This window comes from Aotus nancymaae, unplaced genomic scaffold (genome assembly GCF_030222135.1).
Source record: "Aotus nancymaae isolate 86718 unplaced genomic scaffold, 86718_ANA_hifiasm-v0.15.2.pri h1tg000099l, whole genome shotgun sequence".
NCBI classification, from domain to species: Eukaryota; Metazoa; Chordata; class Mammalia; order Primates; family Aotidae; genus Aotus; species Aotus nancymaae.
This window is the reverse complement of record NW_026988514.1, coordinates 9246822-9274300: the sequence shown is the minus strand read 5'-3', so window position 1 is coordinate 9274300 and position 27479 is coordinate 9246822. Positions and strand designations below refer to the sequence as shown.

At 50.4% G+C, this 27479-nt stretch overlaps 1 protein-coding gene across 1 annotated transcript in view; it reads left to right on the top strand.

The window, feature by feature from the left end:
* Window positions 1-27479, top strand: part of LOC135271962 (WASH complex subunit 2-like) — a 95181-nt gene that overhangs the window by 41634 nt on the left and 26068 nt on the right. The window lies entirely within an intron of this gene.

The window sequence follows — 27479 nt, the reverse complement described above, 5'->3', positions numbered from 1 at the left end:
GAGTCACTGATGCTTTGCCATGGTAGGTTTGAACACTGTATCACCAGATCAGCGTGTTGTTTTTTTGCCATTGCAGGGCCGTGTCAAGACGAGGAGGAGGCGTAGACGACGGACTCGTGCGGCTAGGCGGCTGGCTGCCCAGGAGTCAAGCGAGGCTGAGGCCACGGGCCTCCCCGGGGGACCCACCGCGCAGTGGGCTGATGGTACCATCTCCCCAAATGGCCATCGGCCACAGCTCAGAGCGGCCAGTGGAGAAGACAGCACTGAGGAGGCCCTGGAAGCTGCAACTGCACCCTGGGAAGGTGGTCCTGTGCCTGGAGTGGACGGACGCCCCTTTGCGAAGTCTCTGGGTCATTCCAGAGGGGAGGCCGAGCTTCGCGCCTCTAGGGACACCTTTTCCACGGGCACTGGATCTCAGTCCGTGGAGAGATCAAAACCCAAGGCAGAGGTAGCAGAGAATCCTGCCAGCCCTCCAGGGGGAGGTGAAGAAGAGAGCCCCACGTTTCCTGCCCTGAGGGAGGCCAGCAGTGACGGCCATCTCTTTCAGTCTGCTAAACCAAAACCGGCAAAGGAAACAAGTCCCTTTCCTCTCCTGGAAGAGGAGGAGGATCTCTCTACAGATCAGAAAGTCGGGAAGAACGAGTCAAGACGCGATAGTCGGCCCGATGTCGTATCAACAACAGACGACATTTTTGAGGTAACGGGACTCAACATGTTTTTGTGTTGAGGTTAAGGAAGGTATCTGATTGGCTCATTTGAGCCACAGATTATGTTTAGCTTTTTGCGTGCATGTCCCATAGCTTAGTAATTATAATTAGGCTCTTTTACTGGTAAGTTTAACATTGACTCAGAAGTGTTTTTCTGTTTTGTAAAGGGTATTTTGTAAAGGTGGTTTTGTCACGTAAAGGGTATTTCTCGGCTGACCGTAATCATTGATACAGCGCTAGTTTTTGTAGTTTTGGTTTTTTTTATAGAATTTTGTAATTAGCCTCTCAGGCATGCCACACGGTGACACGCATACAGCATACACAAGTTCGAGACCAGCCTGGTCAATGTGGTATAACCCCGTCTCTACTAAAAATACAAAAATTAGCTGGGTGTCGTGGTGCACGCCTGTAGTCCCAGCTACTTGGGGAGGCTAAGGCAGGGCAATCGCTTGAATCTGGGAGGCGGACGCTAAAGGATTAAGAATGACTTAGTCTTACAGAGTGCTAGGAGCTGTTAAACTCATTCCTTGGGAATCATTAAGAAATAACCTCTTGTGTATTCTTAGATAGTATCTTGACTGAAGTAGGCCGGATAACCTTACAGGATTTTGAGTCACTGATGCTTTGCCATGGTAGGTTTGAACACTGTATCACCAGATCAGCGTGTTGTTTTTTTGCCATTGCAGGGCCGTGTCAAGACGAGGAGGAGGCGTAGACGACGGACTCGTGCGGCTAGGCGGCTGGCTGCCCAGGAGTCAAGCGAGGCTGAGGCCACGGGCCTCCCCGGGGGACCCACCGCGCAGTGGGCTGATGGTACCATCTCCCCAAATGGCCATCGGCCACAGCTCAGAGCGGCCAGTGGAGAAGACAGCACTGAGGAGGCCCTGGAAGCTGCAACTGCACCCTGGGAAGGTGGTCCTGTGCCTGGAGTGGACGGACGCCCCTTTGCGAAGTCTCTGGGTCATTCCAGAGGGGAGGCCGAGCTTCGCGCCTCTAGGGACACCTTTTCCACGGGCACTGGATCTCAGTCCGTGGAGAGATCAAAACCCAAGGCAGAGGTAGCAGAGAATCCTGCCAGCCCTCCAGGGGGAGGTGAAGAAGAGAGCCCCACGTTTCCTGCCCTGAGGGAGGCCAGCAGTGACGGCCATCTCTTTCAGTCTGCTAAACCAAAACCGGCAAAGGAAACAAGTCCCTTTCCTCTCCTGGAAGAGGAGGAGGATCTCTCTACAGAACAGAAAGTCGGGAAGAACGAGTCAAGACGCGATAGTCGGCCCGATGTCGTATCAACAACAGACGACATTTTTGAGGTAACGGGACTCAACATGTTTTTGTGTTGAGGTTAAGGAAGGTATCTGATTGGCTCATTTGAGCCACAGATTATGTTTAGCTTTTTGCGTGCATGTCCCATAGCTTAGTAATTATAATTAGGCTCTTTTACTGGTAAGTTTAACATTGACTCAGAAGTGTTTTTCTGTTTTGTAAAGGGTATTTTGTAAAGGTGGTTTTGTCACGTAAAGGGTATTTCTCGGCTGACCGTAATCATTGATACAGCGCTAGTTTTTGTAGTTTTGGTTTTTTTTATAGAATTTTGTAATTAGCCTCTCAGGCATGCCACACGGTGACACGCATACAGCATACACAAGTTCGAGACCAGCCTGGTCAATGTGGTATAACCCCGTCTCTACTAAAAATACAAAAATTAGCTGGGTGTCGTGGTGCACGTCTGTAGTCCCAGCTACTTGGGGAGGCTAAGGCAGGGCAATCGCTTGAATCTGGGAGGCGGACGCTAAAGGATTAAGAATGACTTAGTCTTACAGAGTGCTAGGAGCTGTTAAACTCATTCCTTGGGAATCATTAAGAAATAACCTCTTGTGTATTCTTAGATAGTATCTTGACTGAAGTAGGCCGGATAACCTTACAGGATTTTGAGTCACTGATGCTTTGCCATGGTAGGTTTGAACACTGTATCACCAGGTCAGCGTGTTGTTTTTTTGCCATTGCAGGGCCGTGTCAAGACGAGGAGGAGGCGTAGACGACGGACTCGTGCGGCTAGGCGGCTGGCTGCCCAGGAGTCAAGCGAGGCTGAGGCCACGGGCCTCCCCGGGGGACCCACCGCGCAGTGGGCTGATGGTACCATCTCCCCAAATGGCCATCGGCCACAGCTCAGAGCGGCCAGTGGAGAAGACAGCACTGAGGAGGCCCTGGAAGCTGCAACTGCACCCTGGGAAGGTGGTCCTGTGCCTGGAGTGGACGGACGCCCCTTTGCGAAGTCTCTGGGTCATTCCAGAGGGGAGGCCGAGCTTCGCGCCTCTAGGGACACCTTTTCCACGGGCACTGGATCTCAGTCCGTGGAGAGATCAAAACCCAAGGCAGAGGTAGCAGAGAATCCTGCCAGCCCTCCAGGGGGAGGTGAAGAAGAGAGCCCCACGTTTCCTGCCCTGAGGGAGGCCAGCAGTGACGGCCATCTCTTTCAGTCTGCTAAACCAAAACCGGCAAAGGAAACAAGTCCCTTTCCTCTCCTGGAAGAGGAGGAGGATCTCTCTACAGATCAGAAAGTCGGGAAGAACGAGTCAAGACGCGATAGTCGGCCCGATGTCGTATCAACAACAGACGACATTTTTGAGGTAACGGGACTCAACATGTTTTTGTGTTGAGGTTAAGGAAGGTATCTGATTGGCTCATTTGAGCCACAGATTATGTTTAGCTTTTTGCGTGCATGTCCCATAGCTTAGTAATTATAATTAGGCTCTTTTACTGGTAAGTTTAACATTGACTCAGAAGTGTTTTTCTGTTTTGTAAAGGGTATTTTGTAAAGGTGGTTTTGTCACGTAAAGGGTATTTCTCGGCTGACCGTAATCATTGATACAGCGCTAGTTTTTGTAGTTTTGGTTTTTTTATAGAATTTTGTAATTAGCCTCTCAGGCATGCCACACGGTGACACGCATACAGCATACACAAGTTCGAGACCAGCCTGGTCAATGTGGTATAACCCCGTCTCTACTAAAAATACAAAAATTAGCTGGGTGTCGTAGTGCACGCCTGTAGTCCCAGCTACTTGGGGAGGCTAAGGCAGGGCAATCGCTTGAATCTGGGAGGCGGACGCTAAAGGATTAAGAATGACTTAGTCTTACAGAGTGCTAGGAGCTGTTAAACTCATTCCTTGGGAATCATTAAGAAATAACCTCTTGTGTATTCTTAGATAGTATCTTGACTGAAGTAGGCCGGATAACCTTACAGGATTTTGAGTCACTGATGCTTTGCCATGGTAGGTTTGAACACTGTATCACCAGATCAGCGTGTTGTTTTTTTGCCATTGCAGGGCCGTGTCAAGACGAGGAGGAGGCGTAGACGACGGACTCGTGCGGCTAGGCGGCTGGCTGCCCAGGAGTCAAGCGAGGCTGAGGCCACGGGCCTCCCCGGGGGACCCACCGCGCAGTGGGCTGATGGTACCATCTCCCCAAATGGCCATCGGCCACAGCTCAGAGCGGCCAGTGGAGAAGACAGCACTGAGGAGGCCCTGGAAGCTGCAACTGCACCCTGGGAAGGTGGTCCTGTGCCTGGAGTGGACGGACGCCCCTTTGCGAAGTCTCTGGGTCATTCCAGAGGGGAGGCCGAGCTTCGCGCCTCTAGGGACACCTTTTCCACGGGCACTGGATCTCAGTCCGTGGAGAGATCAAAACCCAAGGCAGAGGTAGCAGAGAATCCTGCCAGCCCTCCAGGGGGAGGTGAAGAAGAGAGCCCCACGTTTCCTGCCCTGAGGGAGGCCAGCAGTGACGGCCATCTCTTTCAGTCTGCTAAACCAAAACCGGCAAAGGAAACAAGTCCCTTTCCTCTCCTGGAAGAGGAGGAGGATCTCTCTACAGATCAGAAAGTCGGGAAGAACGAGTCAAGACGCGATAGTCGGCCCGATGTCGTATCAACAACAGACGACATTTTTGAGGTAACGGGACTCAACATGTTTTTGTGTTGAGGTTAAGGAAGGTATCTGATTGGCTCATTTGAGCCACAGATTATGTTTAGCTTTTTGCGTGCATGTCCCATAGCTTAGTAATTATAATTAGGCTCTTTTACTGGTAAGTTTAACATTGACTCAGAAGTGTTTTTCTGTTTTGTAAAGGGTATTTTGTAAAGGTGGTTTTGTCACGTAAAGGGTATTTCTCGGCTGACCGTAATCATTGATACAGCGCTAGTTTTTGTAGTTTTGGTTTTTTTTATAGAATTTTGTAATTAGCCTCTCAGGCATGCCACACGGTGACACGCATACAGCATACACAAGTTCGAGACCAGCCTGGTCAATGTGGTATAACCCCGTCTCTACTAAAAATACAAAAATTAGCTGGGTGTCGTGGTGCACGCCTGTAGTCCCAGCTACTTGGGGAGGCTAAGGCAGGGCAATCGCTTGAATCTGGGAGGCGGACGCTAAAGGATTAAGAATGACTTAGTCTTACAGAGTGCTAGGAGCTGTTAAACTCATTCCTTGGGAATCATTAAGAAATAACCTCTTGTGTATTCTTAGATAGTATCTTGACTGAAGTAGGCCGGATAACCTTACAGGATTTTGAGTCACTGATGCTTTGCCATGGTAGGTTTGAACACTGTATCACCAGATCAGCGTGTTGTTTTTTTGCCATTGCAGGGCCGTGTCAAGACGAGGAGGAGGCGTAGACGACGGACTCGTGCGGCTAGGCGGCTGGCTGCCCAGGAGTCAAGCGAGGCTGAGGCCACGGGCCTCCCCGGGGGACCCACCGCGCAGTGGGCTGATGGTACCATCTCCCCAAATGGCCATCGGCCACAGCTCAGAGCGGCCAGTGGAGAAGACAGCACTGAGGAGGCCCTGGAAGCTGCAACTGCACCCTGGGAAGGTGGTCCTGTGCCTGGAGTGGACGGACGCCCCTTTGCGAAGTCTCTGGGTCATTCCAGAGGGGAGGCCGAGCTTCGCGCCTCTAGGGACACCTTTTCCACGGGCACTGGATCTCAGTCCGTGGAGAGATCAAAACCCAAGGCAGAGGTAGCAGAGAATCCTGCCAGCCCTCCAGGGGGAGGTGAAGAAGAGAGCCCCACGTTTCCTGCCCTGAGGGAGGCCAGCAGTGACGGCCATCTCTTTCAGTCTGCTAAACCAAAACCGGCAAAGGAAACAAGTCCCTTTCCTCTCCTGGAAGAGGAGGAGGATCTCTCTACAGATCAGAAAGTCGGGAAGAACGAGTCAAGACGCGATAGTCGGCCCGATGTCGTATCAACAACAGACGACATTTTTGAGGTAACGGGACTCAACATGTTTTTGTGTTGAGGTTAAGGAAGGTATCTGATTGGCTCATTTGAGCCACAGATTATGTTTAGCTTTTTGCGTGCATGTCCCATAGCTTAGTAATTATAATTAGGCTCTTTTACTGGTAAGTTTAACATTGACTCAGAAGTGTTTTTCTGTTTTGTAAAGGGTATTTTGTAAAGGTGGTTTTGTCACGTAAAGGGTATTTCTCGGCTGACCGTAATCATTGATACAGCGCTAGTTTTTGTAGTTTTGGTTTTTTTTATAGAATTTTGTAATTAGCCTCTCAGGCATGCCACACGGTGACACGCATACAGCATACACAAGTTCGAGACCAGCCTGGTCAATGTGGTATAACCCCGTCTCTACTAAAAATACAAAAATTAGCTGGGTGTCGTGGTGCACGCCTGTAGTCCCAGCTACTTGGGGAGGCTAAGGCAGGGCAATCGCTTGAATCTGGGAGGCGGACGCTAAAGGATTAAGAATGACTTAGTCTTACAGAGTGCTAGGAGCTGTTAAACTCATTCCTTGGGAATCATTAAGAAATAACCTCTTGTGTATTCTTAGATAGTATCTTGACTGAAGTAGGCCGGATAACCTTACAGGATTTTGAGTCACTGATGCTTTGCCATGGTAGGTTTGAACACTGTATCACCAGATCAGCGTGTTGTTTTTTTGCCATTGCAGGGCCGTGTCAAGACGAGGAGGAGGCGTAGACGACGGACTCGTGCGGCTAGGCGGCTGGCTGCCCAGGAGTCAAGCGAGGCTGAGGCCACGGGCCTCCCCGGGGGACCCACCGCGCAGTGGGCTGATGGTACCATCTCCCCAAATGGCCATCGGCCACAGCTCAGAGCGGCCAGTGGAGAAGACAGCACTGAGGAGGCCCTGGAAGCTGCAACTGCACCCTGGGAAGGTGGTCCTGTGCCTGGAGTGGACGGACGCCCCTTTGCGAAGTCTCTGGGTCATTCCAGAGGGGAGGCCGAGCTTCGCGCCTCTAGGGACACCTTTTCCACGGGCACTGGATCTCAGTCCGTGGAGAGATCAAAACCCAAGGCAGAGGTAGCAGAGAATCCTGCCAGCCCTCCAGGGGGAGGTGAAGAAGAGAGCCCCACGTTTCCTGCCCTGAGGGAGGCCAGCAGTGACGGCCATCTCTTTCAGTCTGCTAAACCAAAACCGGCAAAGGAAACAAGTCCCTTTCCTCTCCTGGAAGAGGAGGAGGATCTCTCTACAGATCAGAAAGTCGGGAAGAACGAGTCAAGACGCGATAGTCGGCCCGATGTCGTATCAACAACAGACGACATTTTTGAGGTAACGGGACTCAACATGTTTTTGTGTTGAGGTTAAGGAAGGTATCTGATTGGCTCATTTGAGCCACAGATTATGTTTAGCTTTTTGCGTGCATGTCCCATAGCTTAGTAATTATAATTAGGCTCTTTTACTGGTAAGTTTAACATTGACTCAGAAGTGTTTTTCTGTTTTGTAAAGGGTATTTTGTAAAGGTGGTTTTGTCACGTAAAGGGTATTTCTCGGCTGACCGTAATCATTGATACAGCGCTAGTTTTTGTAGTTTTGGTTTTTTTTATAGAATTTTGTAATTAGCCTCTCAGGCATGCCACACGGTGACACGCATACAGCATACACAAGTTCGAGACCAGCCTGGTCAATGTGGTATAACCCCGTCTCTACTAAAAATACAAAAATTAGCTGGGTGTCGTGGTGCACGCCTGTAGTCCCAGCTACTTGGGGAGGCTAAGGCAGGGCAATCGCTTGAATCTGGGAGGCGGACGCTAAAGGATTAAGAATGACTTAGTCTTACAGAGTGCTAGGAGCTGTTAAACTCATTCCTTGGGAATCATTAAGAAATAACCTCTTGTGTATTCTTAGATAGTATCTTGACTGAAGTAGGCCGGATAACCTTACAGGATTTTGAGTCACTGATGCTTTGCCATGGTAGGTTTGAACACTGTATCACCAGATCAGCGTGTTGTTTTTTTGCCATTGCAGGGCCGTGTCAAGACGAGGAGGAGGCGTAGACGACGGACTCGTGCGGCTAGGCGGCTGGCTGCCCAGGAGTCAAGCGAGGCTGAGGCCACGGGCCTCCCCGGGGGACCCACCGCGCAGTGGGCTGATGGTACCATCTCCCCAAATGGCCATCGGCCACAGCTCAGAGCGGCCAGTGGAGAAGACAGCACTGAGGAGGCCCTGGAAGCTGCAACTGCACCCTGGGAAGGTGGTCCTGTGCCTGGAGTGGACGGACGCCCCTTTGCGAAGTCTCTGGGTCATTCCAGAGGGGAGGCCGAGCTTCGCGCCTCTAGGGACACCTTTTCCACGGGCACTGGATCTCAGTCCGTGGAGAGATCAAAACCCAAGGCAGAGGTAGCAGAGAATCCTGCCAGCCCTCCAGGGGGAGGTGAAGAAGAGAGCCCCACGTTTCCTGCCCTGAGGGAGGCCAGCAGTGACGGCCATCTCTTTCAGTCTGCTAAACCAAAACCGGCAAAGGAAACAAGTCCCTTTCCTCTCCTGGAAGAGGAGGAGGATCTCTCTACAGATCAGAAAGTCGGGAAGAACGAGTCAAGACGCGATAGTCGGCCCGATGTCGTATCAACAACAGACGACATTTTTGAGGTAACGGGACTCAACATGTTTTTGTGTTGAGGTTAAGGAAGGTATCTGATTGGCTCATTTGAGCCACAGATTATGTTTAGCTTTTTGCGTGCATGTCCCATAGCTTAGTAATTATAATTAGGCTCTTTTACTGGTAAGTTTAACATTGACTCAGAAGTGTTTTTCTGTTTTGTAAAGGGTATTTTGTAAAGGTGGTTTTGTCACGTAAAGGGTATTTCTCGGCTGACCGTAATCATTGATACAGCGCTAGTTTTTGTAGTTTTGGTTTTTTTTATAGAATTTTGTAATTAGCCTCTCAGGCATGCCACACGGTGACACGCATACAGCATACACAAGTTCGAGACCAGCCTGGTCAATGTGGTATAACCCCGTCTCTACTAAAAATACAAAAATTAGCTGGGTGTCGTGGTGCACGCCTGTAGTCCCAGCTACTTGGGGAGGCTAAGGCAGGGCAATCGCTTGAATCTGGGAGGCGGACGCTAAAGGATTAAGAATGACTTAGTCTTACAGAGTGCTAGGAGCTGTTAAACTCATTCCTTGGGAATCATTAAGAAATAACCTCTTGTGTATTCTTAGATAGTATCTTGACTGAAGTAGGCCGGATAACCTTACAGGATTTTGAGTCACTGATGCTTTGCCATGGTAGGTTTGAACACTGTATCACCAGATCAGCGTGTTGTTTTTTTGCCATTGCAGGGCCGTGTCAAGACGAGGAGGAGGCGTAGACGACGGACTCGTGCGGCTAGGCGGCTGGCTGCCCAGGAGTCAAGCGAGGCTGAGGCCACGGGCCTCCCCGGGGGACCCACCGCGCAGTGGGCTGATGGTACCATCTCCCCAAATGGCCATCGGCCACAGCTCAGAGCGGCCAGTGGAGAAGACAGCACTGAGGAGGCCCTGGAAGCTGCAACTGCACCCTGGGAAGGTGGTCCTGTGCCTGGAGTGGACGGACGCCCCTTTGCGAAGTCTCTGGGTCATTCCAGAGGGGAGGCCGAGCTTCGCGCCTCTAGGGACACCTTTTCCACGGGCACTGGATCTCAGTCCGTGGAGAGATCAAAACCCAAGGCAGAGGTAGCAGAGAATCCTGCCAGCCCTCCAGGGGGAGGTGAAGAAGAGAGCCCCACGTTTCCTGCCCTGAGGGAGGCCAGCAGTGACGGCCATCTCTTTCAGTCTGCTAAACCAAAACCGGCAAAGGAAACAAGTCCCTTTCCTCTCCTGGAAGAGGAGGAGGATCTCTCTACAGATCAGAAAGTCGGGAAGAACGAGTCAAGACGCGATAGTCGGCCCGATGTCGTATCAACAACAGACGACATTTTTGAGGTAACGGGACTCAACATGTTTTTGTGTTGAGGTTAAGGAAGGTATCTGATTGGCTCATTTGAGCCACAGATTATGTTTAGCTTTTTGCGTGCATGTCCCATAGCTTAGTAATTATAATTAGGCTCTTTTACTGGTAAGTTTAACATTGACTCAGAAGTGTTTTTCTGTTTTGTAAAGGGTATTTTGTAAAGGTGGTTTTGTCACGTAAAGGGTATTTCTCGGCTGACCGTAATCATTGATACAGCGCTAGTTTTTGTAGTTTTGGTTTTTTTTATAGAATTTTGTAATTAGCCTCTCAGGCATGCCACACGGTGACACGCATACAGCATACACAAGTTCGAGACCAGCCTGGTCAATGTGGTATAACCCCGTCTCTACTAAAAATACAAAAATTAGCTGGGTGTCGTGGTGCACGCCTGTAGTCCCAGCTACTTGGGGAGGCTAAGGCAGGGCAATCGCTTGAATCTGGGAGGCGGACGCTAAAGGATTAAGAATGACTTAGTCTTACAGAGTGCTAGGAGCTGTTAAACTCATTCCTTGGGAATCATTAAGAAATAACCTCTTGTGTATTCTTAGATAGTATCTTGACTGAAGTAGGCCGGATAACCTTACAGGATTTTGAGTCACTGATGCTTTGCCATGGTAGGTTTGAACACTGTATCACCAGATCAGCGTGTTGTTTTTTTGCCATTGCAGGGCCGTGTCAAGACGAGGAGGAGGCGTAGACGACGGACTCGTGCGGCTAGGCGGCTGGCTGCCCAGGAGTCAAGCGAGGCTGAGGCCACGGGCCTCCCCGGGGGACCCACCGCGCAGTGGGCTGATGGTACCATCTCCCCAAATGGCCATCGGCCACAGCTCAGAGCGGCCAGTGGAGAAGACAGCACTGAGGAGGCCCTGGAAGCTGCAACTGCACCCTGGGAAGGTGGTCCTGTGCCTGGAGTGGACGGACGCCCCTTTGCGAAGTCTCTGGGTCATTCCAGAGGGGAGGCCGAGCTTCGCGCCTCTAGGGACACCTTTTCCACGGGCACTGGATCTCAGTCCGTGGAGAGATCAAAACCCAAGGCAGAGGTAGCAGAGAATCCTGCCAGCCCTCCAGGGGGAGGTGAAGAAGAGAGCCCCACGTTTCCTGCCCTGAGGGAGGCCAGCAGTGACGGCCATCTCTTTCAGTCTGCTAAACCAAAACCGGCAAAGGAAACAAGTCCCTTTCCTCTCCTGGAAGAGGAGGAGGATCTCTCTACAGATCAGAAAGTCGGGAAGAACGAGTCAAGACGCGATAGTCGGCCCGATGTCGTATCAACAACAGACGACATTTTTGAGGTAACGGGACTCAACATGTTTTTGTGTTGAGGTTAAGGAAGGTATCTGATTGGCTCATTTGAGCCACAGATTATGTTTAGCTTTTTGCGTGCATGTCCCATAGCTTAGTAATTATAATTAGGCTCTTTTACTGGTAAGTTTAACATTGACTCAGAAGTGTTTTTCTGTTTTGTAAAGGGTATTTTGTAAAGGTGGTTTTGTCACGTAAAGGGTATTTCTCGGCTGACCGTAATCATTGATACAGCGCTAGTTTTTGTAGTTTTGGTTTTTTTTATAGAATTTTGTAATTAGCCTCTCAGGCATGCCACACGGTGACACGCATACAGCATACACAAGTTCGAGACCAGCCTGGTCAATGTGGTATAACCCCGTCTCTACTAAAACTACAAAAATTAGCTGGGTGTCGTGGTGCACGCCTGTAGTCCCAGCTACTTGGGGAGGCTAAGGCAGGGCAATCGCTTGAATCTGGGAGGCGGACGCTAAAGGATTAAGAATGACTTAGTCTTACAGAGTGCTAGGAGCTGTTAAACTCATTCCTTGGGAATCATTAAGAAATAACCTCTTGTGTATTCTTAGATAGTATCTTGACTGAAGTAGGCCGGATAACCTTACAGGATTTTGAGTCACTGATGCTTTGCCATGGTAGGTTTGAACACTGTATCACCAGATCAGCGTGTTGTTTTTTTGCCATTGCAGGGCCGTGTCAAGACGAGGAGGAGGCGTAGACGACGGACTCGTGCGGCTAGGCGGCTGGCTGCCCAGGAGTCAAGCGAGGCTGAGGCCACGGGCCTCCCCGGGGGACCCACCGCGCAGTGGGCTGATGGTACCATCTCCCCAAATGGCCATCGGCCACAGCTCAGAGCGGCCAGTGGAGAAGACAGCACTGAGGAGGCCCTGGAAGCTGCAACTGCACCCTGGGAAGGTGGTCCTGTGCCTGGAGTGGACGGACGCCCCTTTGCGAAGTCTCTGGGTCATTCCAGAGGGGAGGCCGAGCTTCGCGCCTCTAGGGACACCTTTTCCACGGGCACTGGATCTCAGTCCGTGGAGAGATCAAAACCCAAGGCAGAGGTAGCAGAGAATCCTGCCAGCCCTCCAGGGGGAGGTGAAGAAGAGAGCCCCACGTTTCCTGCCCTGAGGGAGGCCAGCAGTGACGGCCATCTCTTTCAGTCTGCTAAACCAAAACCGGCAAAGGAAACAAGTCCCTTTCCTCTCCTGGAAGAGGAGGAGGATCTCTCTACAGATCAGAAAGTCGGGAAGAACGAGTCAAGACGCGATAGTCGGCCCGATGTCGTATCAACAACAGACGACATTTTTGAGGTAACGGGACTCAACATGTTTTTGTGTTGAGGTTAAGGAAGGTATCTGATTGGCTCATTTGAGCCACAGATTATGTTTAGCTTTTTGCGTGCATGTCCCATAGCTTAGTAATTATAATTAGGCTCTTTTACTGGTAAGTTTAACATTGACTCAGAAGTGTTTTTCTGTTTTGTAAAGGGTATTTTGTAAAGGTGGTTTTGTCACGTAAAGGGTATTTCTCGGCTGACCGTAATCATTGATACAGCGCTAGTTTTTGTAGTTTTGGTTTTTTTTATAGAATTTTGTAATTAGCCTCTCAGGCATGCCACACGGTGACACGCATACAGCATACACAAGTTCGAGACCAGCCTGGTCAATGTGGTATAACCCCGTCTCTACTAAAACTACAAAAATTAGCTGGGTGTCGTGGTGCACGCCTGTAGTCCCAGCTACTTGGGGAGGCTAAGGCAGGGCAATCGCTTGAATCTGGGAGGCGGACGCTAAAGGATTAAGAATGACTTAGTCTTAGAGAGTGCTAGGAGCTGTTAAACTCATTCCTTGGGAATCATTAAGAAATAACCTCTTGTGTATTCTTAGATAGTATCTTGACTGAAGTAGGCCGGATAACCTTACAGGATTTTGAGTCACTGATGCTTTGCCATGGTAGGTTTGAACACTGTATCACCAGATCAGCGTGTTGTTTTTTTGCCATTGCAGGGCCGTGTCAAGACGAGGAGGAGGCGTAGACGACGGACTCGTGCGGCTAGGCGGCTGGTTGCCCAGGAGTCAAGCGAGGCTGAGGCCACGGGCCTCCCCGGGGGACCCACCGCGCAGTGGGCTGATGGTACCATCTCCCCAAATGGCCATCGGCCACAGCTCAGAGCGGCCAGTGGAGAAGACAGCACTGAGGAGGCCCTGGAAGCTGCAACTGCACCCTGGGAAGGTGGTCCTGTGCCTGGAGTGGACGGAAGCCCCTTTGCGAAGTCTCTGGGTCATTCCAGAGGGGAGGCCGAGCTTCGCGCCTCTAGGGACACCTTTTCCACGGGCACTGGATCTCAGTCCGTGGAGAGATCAAAACCCAAGGCAGAGGTAGCAGAGAATCCTGCCAGCCCTCCAGGGGGAGGTGAAGAAGAGAGCCCCACGTTTCCTGCCCTGAGGGAGGCCAGCAGTGACGGCCATCTCTTTCAGTCTGCTAAACCAAAACCGGCAAAGGAAACAAGTCCCTTTCCTCTCCTGGAAGAGGAGGAGGATCTCTCTACAGATCAGAAAGTCGGGAAGAACGAGTCAAGACGCGATAGTCGGCCCGATGTCGTATCAACAACAGACGACATTTTTGAGGTAACGGGACTCAACATGTTTTTGTGTTGAGGTTAAGGAAGGTATCTGATTGGCTCATTTGAGCCACAGATTATGTTTAGCTTTTTGCGTGCATGTCCCATAGCTTAGTAATTATAATTAGGCTCTTTTACTGGTAAGTTTAACATTGACTCAGAAGTGTTTTTCTGTTTTGTAAAGGGTATTTTGTAAAGGTGGTTTTGTCACGTAAAGGGTATTTCTCGGCTGACCGTAATCATTGATACAGCGCTAGTTTTTGTAGTTTTGGTTTTTTTTATAGAATTTTGTAATTAGCCTCTCAGGCATGCCACACGGTGACACGCATACAGCATACACAAGTTCGAGACCAGCCTGGTCAATGTGGTATAACCCCGTCTCTACTAAAACTACAAAAATTAGCTGGGTGTCGTGGTGCACGCCTGTAGTCCCAGCTACTTGGGGAGGCTAAGGCAGGGCAATCGCTTGAATCTGGGAGGCGGACGCTAAAGGATTAAGAATGACTTAGTCTTACAGAGTGCTAGGAGCTGTTAAACTCATTCCTTGGGAATCATTAAGAAATAACCTCTTGTGTATTCTTAGATAGTATCTTGACTGAAGTAGGCCGGATAACCTTACAGGATTTTGAGTCACTGATGCTTTGCCATGGTAGGTTTGAACACTGTATCACCAGATCAGCGTGTTGTTTTTTTGCCATTGCAGGGCCGTGTCAAGACGAGGAGGAGGCGTAGACGACGGACTCGTGCGGCTAGGCGGCTGGCTGCCCAGGAGTCAAGCGAGGCTGAGGCCACGGGCCTCCCCGGGGGACCCACCGCGCAGTGGGCTGATGGTACCATCTCCCCAAATGGCCATCGGCCACAGCTCAGAGCGGCCAGTGGAGAAGACAGCACTGAGGAGGCCCTGGAAGCTGCAACTGCACCCTGGGAAGGTGGTCCTGTGCCTGGAGTGGACGGACGCCCCTTTGCGAAGTCTCTGGGTCATTCCAGAGGGGAGGCCGAGCTTCGCGCCTCTAGGGACACCTTTTCCACGGGCACTGGATCTCAGTCCGTGGAGAGATCAAAACCCAAGGCAGAGGTAGCAGAGAATCCTGCCAGCCCTCCAGGGGGAGGTGAAGAAGAGAGCCCCACGTTTCCTGCCCTGAGGGAGGCCAGCAGTGACGGCCATCTCTTTCAGTCTGCTAAACCAAAACCGGCAAAGGAAACAAGTCCCTTTCCTCTCCTGGAAGAGGAGGAGGATCTCTCTACAGATCAGAAAGTCGGGAAGAACGAGTCAAGACGCGATAGTCGGCCCGATGTCGTATCAACAACAGACGACATTTTTGAGGTAACGGGACTCAACATGTTTTTGTGTTGAGGTTAAGGAAGGTATCTGATTGGCTCATTTGAGCCACAGATTATGTTTAGCTTTTTGCGTGCATGTCCCATAGCTTAGTAATTATAATTAGGCTCTTTTACTGGTAAGTTTAACATTGACTCAGAAGTGTTTTTCTGTTTTGTAAAGGGTATTTTGTAAAGGTGGTTTTGTCACGTAAAGGGTATTTCTCGGCTGACCGTAATCATTGATACAGCGCTAGTTTTTGTAGTTTTGGTTTTTTTTATAGAATTTTGTAATTAGCCTCTCAGGCATGCCACACGGTGACACGCATACAGCATACACAAGTTCGAGACCAGCCTGGTCAATGTGGTATAACCCCGTCTCTACTAAAACTACAAAAATTAGCTGGGTGTCGTGGTGCACGCCTGTAGTCCCAGCTACTTGGGGAGGCTAAGGCAGGGCAATCGCTTGAATCTGGGAGGCGGACGCTAAAGGATTAAGAATGACTTAGTCTTACAGAGTGCTAGGAGCTGTTAAACTCATTCCTTGGGAATCATTAAGAAATAACCTCTTGTGTATTCTTAGATAGTATCTTGACTGAAGTAGGCCGGATAACCTTACAGGATTTTGAGTCACTGATGCTTTGCCATGGTAGGTTTGAACACTGTATCACCAGATCAGCGTGTTGTTTTTTTGCCATTGCAGGGCCGTGTCAAGACGAGGAGGAGGCGTAGACGACGGACTCGTGCGGCTAGGCGGCTGGCTGCCCAGGAGTCAAGCGAGGCTGAGGCCACGGGCCTCCCCGGGGGACCCACCGCGCAGTGGGCTGATGGTACCATCTCCCCAAATGGCCATCGGCCACAGCTCAGAGCGGCCAGTGGAGAAGACAGCACTGAGGAGGCCCTGGAAGCTGCAACTGCACCCTGGGAAGGTGGTCCTGTGCCTGGAGTGGACGGACGCCCCTTTGCGAAGTCTCTGGGTCATTCCAGAGGGGAGGCCGAGCTTCGCGCCTCTAGGGACACCTTTTCCACGGGCACTGGATCTCAGTCCGTGGAGAGATCAAAACCCAAGGCAGAGGTAGCAGAGAATCCTGCCAGCCCTCCAGGGGGAGGTGAAGAAGAGAGCCCCACGTTTCCTGCCCTGAGGGAGGCCAGCAGTGACGGCCATCTCTTTCAGTCTGCTAAACCAAAACCGGCAAAGGAAACAAGTCCCTTTCCTCTCCTGGAAGAGGAGGAGGATCTCTCTACAGATCAGAAAGTCGGGAAGAACGAGTCAAGACGCGATAGTCGGCCCGATGTCGTATCAACAACAGACGACATTTTTGAGGTAACGGGACTCAACATGTTTTTGTGTTGAGGTTAAGGAAGGTATCTGATTGGCTCATTTGAGCCACAGATTATGTTTAGCTTTTTGCGTGCATGTCCCATAGCTTAGTAATTATAATTAGGCTCTTTTACTGGTAAGTTTAACATTGACTCAGAAGTGTTTTTCTGTTTTGTAAAGGGTATTTTGTAAAGGTGGTTTTGTCACGTAAAGGGTATTTCTCGGCTGACCGTAATCATTGATACAGCGCTAGTTTTTGTAGTTTTGGTTTTTTTTATAGAATTTTGTAATTAGCCTCTCAGGCATGCCACACGGTGACACGCATACAGCATACACAAGTTCGAGACCAGCCTGGTCAATGTGGTATAACCCCGTCTCTACTAAAACTACAAAAATTAGCTGGGTGTCGTGGTGCACGCCTGTAGTCCCAGCTACTTGGGGAGGCTAAGGCAGGGCAATCGCTTGAATCTGGGAGGCGGACGCTAAAGGATTAAGAATGACTTAGTCTTACAGAGTGCTAGGAGCTGTTAAACTCATTCCTTGGGAATCATTAAGAAATAACCTCTTGTGTATTCTTAGATAGTATCTTGACTGAAGTAGGCCGGATAACCTTACAGGATTTTGAGTCACTGATGCTTTGCCATGGTAGGTTTGAACACTGTATCACCAGATCAGCGTGTTGTTTTTTTGCCATTGCAGGGCCGTGTCAAGACGAGGAGGAGGCGTAGACGACGGACTCGTGCGGCTAGGCGGCTGGCTGCCCAGGAGTCAAGCGAGGCTGAGGCCACGGGCCTCCCCGGGGGACCCACCGCGCAGTGGGCTGATGGTACCATCTCCCCAAATGGCCATCGGCCACAGCTCAGAGCGGCCAGTGGAGAAGACAGCACTGAGGAGGCCCTGGAAGCTGCAACTGCACCCTGGGAAGGTGGTCCTGTGCCTGGAGTGGACGGACGCCCCTTTGCGAAGTCTCTGGGTCATTCCAGAGGGGAGGCCGAGCTTCGCGCCTCTAGGGACACCTTTTCCACGGGCACTGGATCTCAGTCCGTGGAGAGATCAAAACCCAAGGCAGAGGTAGCAGAGAATCCTGCCAGCCCTCCAGGGGGAGGTGAAGAAGAGAGCCCCACGTTTCCTGCCCTGAGGGAGGCCAGCAGTGACGGCCATCTCTTTCAGTCTGCTAAACCAAAACCGGCAAAGGAAACAAGTCCCTTTCCTCTCCTGGAAGAGGAGGAGGATCTCTCTACAGATCAGAAAGTCGGGAAGAACGAGTCAAGACGCGATAGTCGGCCCGATGTCGTATCAACAACAGACGACATTTTTGAGGTAACGGGACTCAACATGTTTTTGTGTTGAGGTTAAGGAAGGTATCTGATTGGCTCATTTGAGCCACAGATTATGTTTAGCTTTTTGCGTGCATGTCCCATAGCTTAGTAATTATAATTAGGCTCTTTTACTGGTAAGTTTAACATTGACTCAGAAGTGTTTTTCTGTTTTGTAAAGGTGGTTTTGTCACGTAAAGGGTATTTCTCGGCTGACCGTAATCATTGATACAGCGCTAGTTTTTGTAGTTTTGGTTTTTTTTATAGAATTTTGTAATTAGCCTCTCAGGCATGCCACACGGTGACACGCATACAGCATACACAAGTTCGAGACCAGCCTGGTCAATGTGGTATAACCCCGTCTCTACTAAAACTACAAAAATTAGCTGGGTGTCGTGGTGCACGCCTGTAGTCCCAGCTACTTGGGGAGGCTAAGGCAGGGCAATCGCTTGAATCTGGGAGGCGGACGCTAAAGGATTAAGAATGACTTAGTCTTACAGAGTGCTAGGAGCTGTTAAACTCATTCCTTGGGAATCATTAAGAAATAACCTCTTGTGTATTCTTAGATAGTATCTTGACTGAAGTAGGCCGGATAACCTTACAGGATTTTGAGTCACTGATGCTTTGCCATGGTAGGTTTGAACACTGTATCACCAGATCAGCGTGTTGTTTTTTTGCCATTGCAGGGCCGTGTCAAGACGAGGAGGAGGCGTAGACGACGGACTCGTGCGGCTAGGCGGCTGGCTGCCCAGGAGTCAAGCGAGGCTGAGGCCACGGGCCTCCCCGGGGGACCCACCGCGCAGTGGGCTGATGGTACCATCTCCCCAAATGGCCATCGGCCACAGCTCAGAGCGGCCAGTGGAGAAGACAGCACTGAGGAGGCCCTGGAAGCTGCAACTGCACCCTGGGAAGGTGGTCCTGTGCCTGGAGTGGACGGACGCCCCTTTGCGAAGTCTCTGGGTCATTCCAGAGGGGAGGCCGAGCTTCGCGCCTCTAGGGACACCTTTTCCACGGGCACTGGATCTCAGTCCGTGGAGAGATCAAAACCCAAGGCAGAGGTAGCAGAGAATCCTGCCAGCCCTCCAGGGGGAGGTGAAGAAGAGAGCCCCACGTTTCCTGCCCTGAGGGAGGCCAGCAGTGACGGCCATCTCTTTCAGTCTGCTAAACCAAAACCGGCAAAGGAAACAAGTCCCTTTCCTCTCCTGGAAGAGGAGGAGGATCTCTCTACAGATCAGAAAGTCGGGAAGAACGAGTCAAGACGCGATAGTCGGCCCGATGTCGTATCAACAACAGACGACATTTTTGAGGTAACGGGACTCAACATGTTTTTGTGTTGAGGTTAAGGAAGGTATCTGATTGGCTCATTTGAGCCACAGATTATGTTTAGCTTTTTGCGTGCATGTCCCATAGCTTAGTAATTATAATTAGGCTCTTTTACTGGTAAGTTTAACATTGACTCAGAAGTGTTTTTCTGTTTTGTAAAGGGTATTTTGTAAAGGTGGTTTTGTCACGTAAAGGGTATTTCTCGGCTGACCGTAATCATTGATACAGCGCTAGTTTTTGTAGTTTTGGTTTTTTTTATAGAATTTTGTAATTAGCCTCTCAGGCATGCCACACGGTGACACGCATACAGCATACACAAGTTCGAGACCAGCCTGGTCAATGTGGTATAACCCCGTCTCTACTAAAAATACAAAAATTAGCTGGGTGTCGTGGTGCACGCCTGTAGTCCCAGCTACTTGGGGAGGCTAAGGCAGGGCAATCGCTTGAATCTGGGAGGCGGACGCTAAAGGATTAAGAATGACTTAGTCTTAGAGAGTGCTAGGAGCTGTTAAACTCATTCCTTGGGAATCATTAAGAAATAACCTCTTGTGTATTCTTAGATAGTATCTTGACTGAAGTAGGCCGGATAACCTTACAGGATTTTGAGTCACTGATGCTTTGCCATGGTAGGTTTGAACACTGTATCACCAGATCAGCGTGTTGTTTTTTTGCCATTGCAGGGCCGTGTCAAGACGAGGAGGAGGCGTAGACGACGGACTCGTGCGGCTAGGCGGCTGGCTGCCCAGGAGTCAAGCGAGGCTGAGGCCACGGGCCTCCCCGGGGGACCCACCGCGCAGTGGGCTGATGGTACCATCTCCCCAAATGGCCATCGGCCACAGCTCAGAGCGGCCAGTGGAGAAGACAGCACTGAGGAGGCCCTGGAAGCTGCAACTGCACCCTGGGAAGGTGGTCCTGTGCCTGGAGTGGACGGAAGCCCCTTTGCGAAGTCTCTGGGTCATTCCAGAGGGGAGGCCGAGCTTCGCGCCTCTAGGGACACCTTTTCCACGGGCACTGGATCTCAGTCCGTGGAGAGATCAAAACCCAAGGCAGAGGTAGCAGAGAATCCTGCCAGCCCTCCAGGGGGAGGTGAAGAAGAGAGCCCCACGTTTCCTGCCCTGAGGGAGGCCAGCAGTGACGGCCATCTCTTTCAGTCTGCTAAACCAAAACCGGCAAAGGAAACAAGTCCCTTTCCTCTCCTGGAAGAGGAGGAGGATCTCTCTACAGATCAGAAAGTCGGGAAGAACGAGTCAAGACGCGATAGTCGGCCCGATGTCGTATCAACAACAGACGACATTTTTGAGGTAACGGGACTCAACATGTTTTTGTGTTGAGGTTAAGGAAGGTATCTGATTGGCTCATTTGAGCCACAGATTATGTTTAGCTTTTTGCGTGCATGTCCCATAGCTTAGTAATTATAATTAGGCTCTTTTACTGGTAAGTTTAACATTGACTCAGAAGTGTTTTTCTGTTTTGTAAAGGGTATTTTGTAAAGGTGGTTTTGTCACGTAAAGGGTATTTCTCGGCTGACCGTAATCATTGATACAGCGCTAGTTTTTGTAGTTTTGGTTTTTTTTATAGAATTTTGTAATTAGCCTCTCAGGCATGCCACACGGTGACACGCATACAGCATACACAAGTTCGAGACCAGCCTGGTCAATGTGGTATAACCCCGTCTCTACTAAAACTACAAAAATTAGCTGGGTGTCGTGGTGCACGCCTGTAGTCCCAGCTACTTGGGGAGGCTAAGGCAGGGCAATCGCTTGAATCTGGGAGGCGGACGCTAAAGGATTAAGAATGACTTAGTCTTACAGAGTGCTAGGAGCTGTTAAACTCATTCCTTGGGAATCATTAAGAAATAACCTCTTGTGTATTCTTAGATAGTATCTTGACTGAAGTAGGCCGGATAACCTTACAGGATTTTGAGTCACTGATGCTTTGCCATGGTAGGTTTGAACACTGTATCACCAGATCAGCGTGTTGTTTTTTTGCCATTGCAGGGCCGTGTCAAGACGAGGAGGAGGCGTAGACGACGGACTCGTGCGGCTAGGCGGCTGGCTGCCCAGGAGTCAAGCGAGGCTGAGGCCACGGGCCTCCCCGGGGGACCCACCGCGCAGTGGGCTGATGGTACCATCTCCCCAAATGGCCATCGGCCACAGCTCAGAGCGGCCAGTGGAGAAGACAGCACTGAGGAGGCCCTGGAAGCTGCAACTGCACCCTGGGAAGGTGGTCCTGTGCCTGGAGTGGACGGACGCCCCTTTGCGAAGTCTCTGGGTCATTCCAGAGGGGAGGCCGAGCTTCGCGCCTCTAGGGACACCTTTTCCACGGGCACTGGATCTCAGTCCGTGGAGAGATCAAAACCCAAGGCAGAGGTAGCAGAGAATCCTGCCAGCCCTCCAGGGGGAGGTGAAGAAGAGAGCCCCACGTTTCCTGCCCTGAGGGAGGCCAGCAGTGACGGCCATCTCTTTCAGTCTGCTAAACCAAAACCGGCAAAGGAAACAAGTCCCTTTCCTCTCCTGGAAGAGGAGGAGGATCTCTCTACAGATCAGAAAGTCGGGAAGAACGAGTCAAGACGCGATAGTCGGCCCGATGTCGTATCAACAACAGACGACATTTTTGAGGTAACGGGACTCAACATGTTTTTGTGTTGAGGTTAAGGAAGGTATCTGATTGGCTCATTTGAGCCACAGATTATGTTTAGCTTTTTGCGTGCATGTCCCATAGCTTAGTAATTATAATTAGGCTCTTTTACTGGTAAGTTTAACATTGACTCAGAAGTGTTTTTCTGTTTTGTAAAGGGTATTTTGTAAAGGTGGTTTTGTCACGTAAAGGGTATTTCTCGGCTGACCGTAATCATTGATACAGCGCTAGTTTTTGTAGTTTTGGTTTTTTTTATAGAATTTTGTAATTAGCCTCTCAGGCATGCCACACGGTGACACGCATACAGCATACACAAGTTCGAGACCAGCCTGGTCAATGTGGTATAACCCCGTCTCTACTAAAAATACAAAAATTAGCTGGGTGTCGTGGTGCACGCCTGTAGTCCCAGCTACTTGGGGAGGCTAAGGCAGGGCAATCGCTTGAATCTGGGAGGCGGACGCTAAAGGATTAAGAATGACTTAGTCTTACAGAGTGCTAGGAGCTGTTAAACTCATTCCTTGGGAATCATTAAGAAATAACCTCTTGTGTATTCTTAGATAGTATCTTGACTGAAGTAGGCCGGATAACCTTACAGGATTTTGAGTCACTGATGCTTTGCCATGGTAGGTTTGAACACTGTATCACCAGATCAGCGTGTTGTTTTTTTGCCATTGCAGGGCCGTGTCAAGACGAGGAGGAGGCGTAGACGACGGACTCGTGCGGCTAGGCGGCTGGCTGCCCAGGAGTCAAGCGAGGCTGAGGCCACGGGCCTCCCCGGGGGACCCACCGCGCAGTGGGCTGATGGTACCATCTCCCCAAATGGCCATCGGCCACAGCTCAGAGCGGCCAGTGGAGAAGACAGCACTGAGGAGGCCCTGGAAGCTGCAACTGCACCCTGGGAAGGTGGTCCTGTGCCTGGAGTGGACGGACGCCCCTTTGCGAAGTCTCTGGGTCATTCCAGAGGGGAGGCCGAGCTTCGCGCCTCTAGGGACACCTTTTCCACGGGCACTGGATCTCAGTCCGTGGAGAGATCAAAACCCAAGGCAGAGGTAGCAGAGAATCCTGCCAGCCCTCCAGGGGGAGGTGAAGAAGAGAGCCCCACGTTTCCTGCCCTGAGGGAGGCCAGCAGTGACGGCCATCTCTTTCAGTCTGCTAAACCAAAACCGGCAAAGGAAACAAGTCCCTTTCCTCTCCTGGAAGAGGAGGAGGATCTCTCTACAGATCAGAAAGTCGGGAAGAACGAGTCAAGACGCGATAGTCGGCCCGATGTCGTATCAACAACAGACGACATTTTTGAGGTAACGGGACTCAACATGTTTTTGTGTTGAGGTTAAGGAAGGTATCTGATTGGCTCATTTGAGCCACAGATTATGTTTAGCTTTTTGCGTGCATGTCCCATAGCTTAGTAATTATAATTAGGCTCTTTTACTGGTAAGTTTAACATTGACTCAGAAGTGTTTTTCTGTTTTGTAAAGGGTATTTTGTAAAGGTGGTTTTGTCACGTAAAGGGTATTTCTCGGCTGACCGTAATCATTGATACAGCGCTAGTTTTTGTAGTTTTGGTTTTTTTTATAGAATTTTGTAATTAGCCTCTCAGGCATGCCACACGGTGACACGCATACAGCATACACAAGTTCGAGACCAGCCTGGTCAATGTGGTATAACCCCGTCTCTACTAAAAATACAAAAATTAGCTGGGTGTCGTGGTGCACGCCTGTAGTCCCAGCTACTTGGGGAGGCTAAGGCAGGGCAATCGCTTGAATCTGGGAGGCGGACGCTAAAGGATTAAGAATGACTTAGTCTTACAGAGTGCTAGGAGCTGTTAAACTCATTCCTTGGGAATCATTAAGAAATAACCTCTTGTGTATTCTTAGATAGTATCTTGACTGAAGTAGGCCGGATAACCTTACAGGATTTTGAGTCACTGATGCTTTGCCATGGTAGGTTTGAACACTGTATCACCAGATCAGCGTGTTGTTTTTTTGCCATTGCAGGGCCGTGTCAAGACGAGGAGGAGGCGTAGACGACGGACTCGTGCGGCTAGGCGGCTGGCTGCCCAGGAGTCAAGCGAGGCTGAGGCCACGGGCCTCCCCGGGGGACCCACCGCGCAGTGGGCTGATGGTACCATCTCCCCAAATGGCCATCGGCCACAGCTCAGAGCGGCCAGTGGAGAAGACAGCACTGAGGAGGCCCTGGAAGCTGCAACTGCACCCTGGGAAGGTGGTCCTGTGCCTGGAGTGGACGGACGCCCCTTTGCGAAGTCTCTGGGTCATTCCAGAGGGGAGGCCGAGCTTCGCGCCTCTAGGGACACCTTTTCCACGGGCACTGGATCTCAGTCCGTGGAGAGATCAAAACCCAAGGCAGAGGTAGCAGAGAATCCTGCCAGCCCTCCAGGGGGAGGTGAAGAAGAGAGCCCCACGTTTCCTGCCCTGAGGGAGGCCAGCAGTGACGGCCATCTCTTTCAGTCTGCTAAACCAAAACCGGCAAAGGAAACAAGTCCCTTTCCTCTCCTGGAAGAGGAGGAGGATCTCTCTACAGATCAGAAAGTCGGGAAGAACGAGTCAAGACGCGATAGTCGGCCCGATGTCGTATCAACAACAGACGACATTTTTGAGGTAACGGGACTCAACATGTTTTTGTGTTGAGGTTAAGGAAGGTATCTGATTGGCTCATTTGAGCCACAGATTATGTTTAGCTTTTTGCGTGCATGTCCCATAGCTTAGTAATTATAATTAGGCTCTTTTACTGGTAAGTTTAACATTGACTCAGAAGTGTTTTTCTGTTTTGTAAAGGGTATTTTGTAAAGGTGGTTTTGTCACGTAAAGGGTATTTCTCGGCTGACCGTAATCATTGATACAGCGCTAGTTTTTGTAGTTTTGGTTTTTTTTATAGAATTTTGTAATTAGCCTCTCAGGCATGCCACACGGTGACACGCATACAGCATACACAAGTTCGAGACCAGCCTGGTCAATGTGGTATAACCCCGTCTCTACTAAAAATACAAAAATTAGCTGGGTGTCGTGGTGCACGCCTGTAGTCCCAGCTACTTGGGGAGGCTAAGGCAGGGCAATCGCTTGAATCTGGGAGGCGGACGCTAAAGGATTAAGAATGACTTAGTCTTACAGAGTGCTAGGAGCTGTTAAACTCATTCCTTGGGAATCATTAAGAAATAACCTCTTGTGTATTCTTAGATAGTATCTTGACTGAAGTAGGCCGGATAACCTTACAGGATTTTGAGTCACTGATGCTTTGCCATGGTAGGTTTGAACACTGTATCACCAGATCAGCGTGTTGTTTTTTTGCCATTGCAGGGCCGTGTCAAGACGAGGAGGAGGCGTAGACGACGGACTCGTGCGGCTAGGCGGCTGGCTGCCCAGGAGTCAAGCGAGGCTGAGGCCACGGGCCTCCCCGGGGGACCCACCGCGCAGTGGGCTGATGGTACCATCTCCCCAAATGGCCATCGGCCACAGCTCAGAGCGGCCAGTGGAGAAGACAGCACTGAGGAGGCCCTGGAAGCTGCAACTGCACCCTGGGAAGGTGGTCCTGTGCCTGGAGTGGACGGACGCCCCTTTGCGAAGTCTCTGGGTCATTCCAGAGGGGAGGCCGAGCTTCGCGCCTCTAGGGACACCTTTTCCACGGGCACTGGATCTCAGTCCGTGGAGAGATCAAAACCCAAGGCAGAGGTAGCAGAGAATCCTGCCAGCCCTCCAGGGGGAGGTGAAGAAGAGAGCCCCACGTTTCCTGCCCTGAGGGAGGCCAGCAGTGACGGCCATCTCTTTCAGTCTGCTAAACCAAAACCGGCAAAGGAAACAAGTCCCTTTCCTCTCCTGGAAGAGGAGGAGGATCTCTCTACAGATCAGAAAGTCGGGAAGAACGAGTCAAGACGCGATAGTCGGCCCGATGTCGTATCAACAACAGACGACATTTTTGAGGTAACGGGACTCAACATGTTTTTGTGTTGAGGTTAAGGAAGGTATCTGATTGGCTCATTTGAGCCACAGATTATGTTTAGCTTTTTGCGTGCATGTCCCATAGCTTAGTAATTATAATTAGGCTCTTTTACTGGTAAGTTTAACATTGACTCAGAAGTGTTTTTCTGTTTTGTAAAGGGTATTTTGTAAAGGTGGTTTTGTCACGTAAAGGGTATTTCTCGGCTGACCGTAATCATTGATACAGCGCTAGTTTTTGTAGTTTTGGTTTTTTTTATAGAATTTTGTAATTAGCCTCTCAGGCATGCCACACGGTGACACGCATACAGCATACACAAGTTCGAGACCAGCCTGGTCAATGTGGTATAACCCCGTCTCTACTAAAAATACAAAAATTAGCTGGGTGTCGTGGTGCACGCCTGTAGTCCCAGCTACTTGGGGAGGCTAAGGCAGGGCAATCGCTTGAATCTGGGAGGCGGACGCTAAAGGATTAAGAATGACTTAGTCTTACAGAGTGCTAGGAGCTGTTAAACTCATTCCTTGGGAATCATTAAGAAATAACCTCTTGTGTATTCTTAGATAGTATCTTGACTGAAGTAGGCCGGATAACCTTACAGGATTTTGAGTCACTGATGCTTTGCCATGGTAGGTTTGAACACTGTATCACCAGATCAGCGTGTTGTTTTTTTGCCATTGCAGGGCCGTGTCAAGACGAGGAGGAGGCGTAGACGACGGACTCGTGCGGCTAGGCGGCTGGCTGCCCAGGAGTCAAGCGAGGCTGAGGCCACGGGCCTCCCCGGGGGACCCACCGCGCAGTGGGCTGATGGTACCATCTCCCCAAATGGCCATCGGCCACAGCTCAGAGCGGCCAGTGGAGAAGACAGCACTGAGGAGGCCCTGGAAGCTGCAACTGCACCCTGGGAAGGTGGTCCTGTGCCTGGAGTGGACGGACGCCCCTTTGCGAAGTCTCTGGGTCATTCCAGAGGGGAGGCCGAGCTTCGCGCCTCTAGGGACACCTTTTCCACGGGCACTGGATCTCAGTCCGTGGAGAGATCAAAACCCAAGGCAGAGGTAGCAGAGAATCCTGCCAGCCCTCCAGGGGGAGGTGAAGAAGAGAGCCCCACGTTTCCTGCCCTGAGGGAGGCCAGCAGTGACGGCCATCTCTTTCAGTCTGCTAAACCAAAACCGGCAAAGGAAACAAGTCCCTTTCCTCTCCTGGAAGAGGAGGAGGATCTCTCTACAGATCAGAAAGTCGGGAAGAACGAGTCAAGACGCGATAGTCGGCCCGATGTCGTATCAACAACAGACGACATTTTTGAGGTAACGGGACTCAACATGTTTTTGTGTTGAGGTTAAGGAAGGTATCTGATTGGCTCATTTGAGCCACAGATTATGTTTAGCTTTTTGCGTGCATGTCCCATAGCTTAGTAATTATAATTAGGCTCTTTTACTGGTAAGTTTAACATTGACTCAGAAGTGTTTTTCTGTTTTGTAAAGGGTATTTTGTAAAGGTGGTTTTGTCACGTAAAGGGTATTTCTCGGCTGACCGTAATCATTGATACAGCGCTAGTTTTTGTAGTTTTGGTTTTTTTTATAGAATTTTGTAATTAGCCTCTCAGGCATGCCACACGGTGACACGCATACAGCATACACAAGTTCGAGACCAGCCTGGTCAATGTGGTATAACCCCGTCTCTACTAAAACTACAAAAATTAGCTGGGTGTCGTGGTGCACGCCTGTAGTCCCAGCTACTTGGGGAGGCTAAGGCAGGGCAATC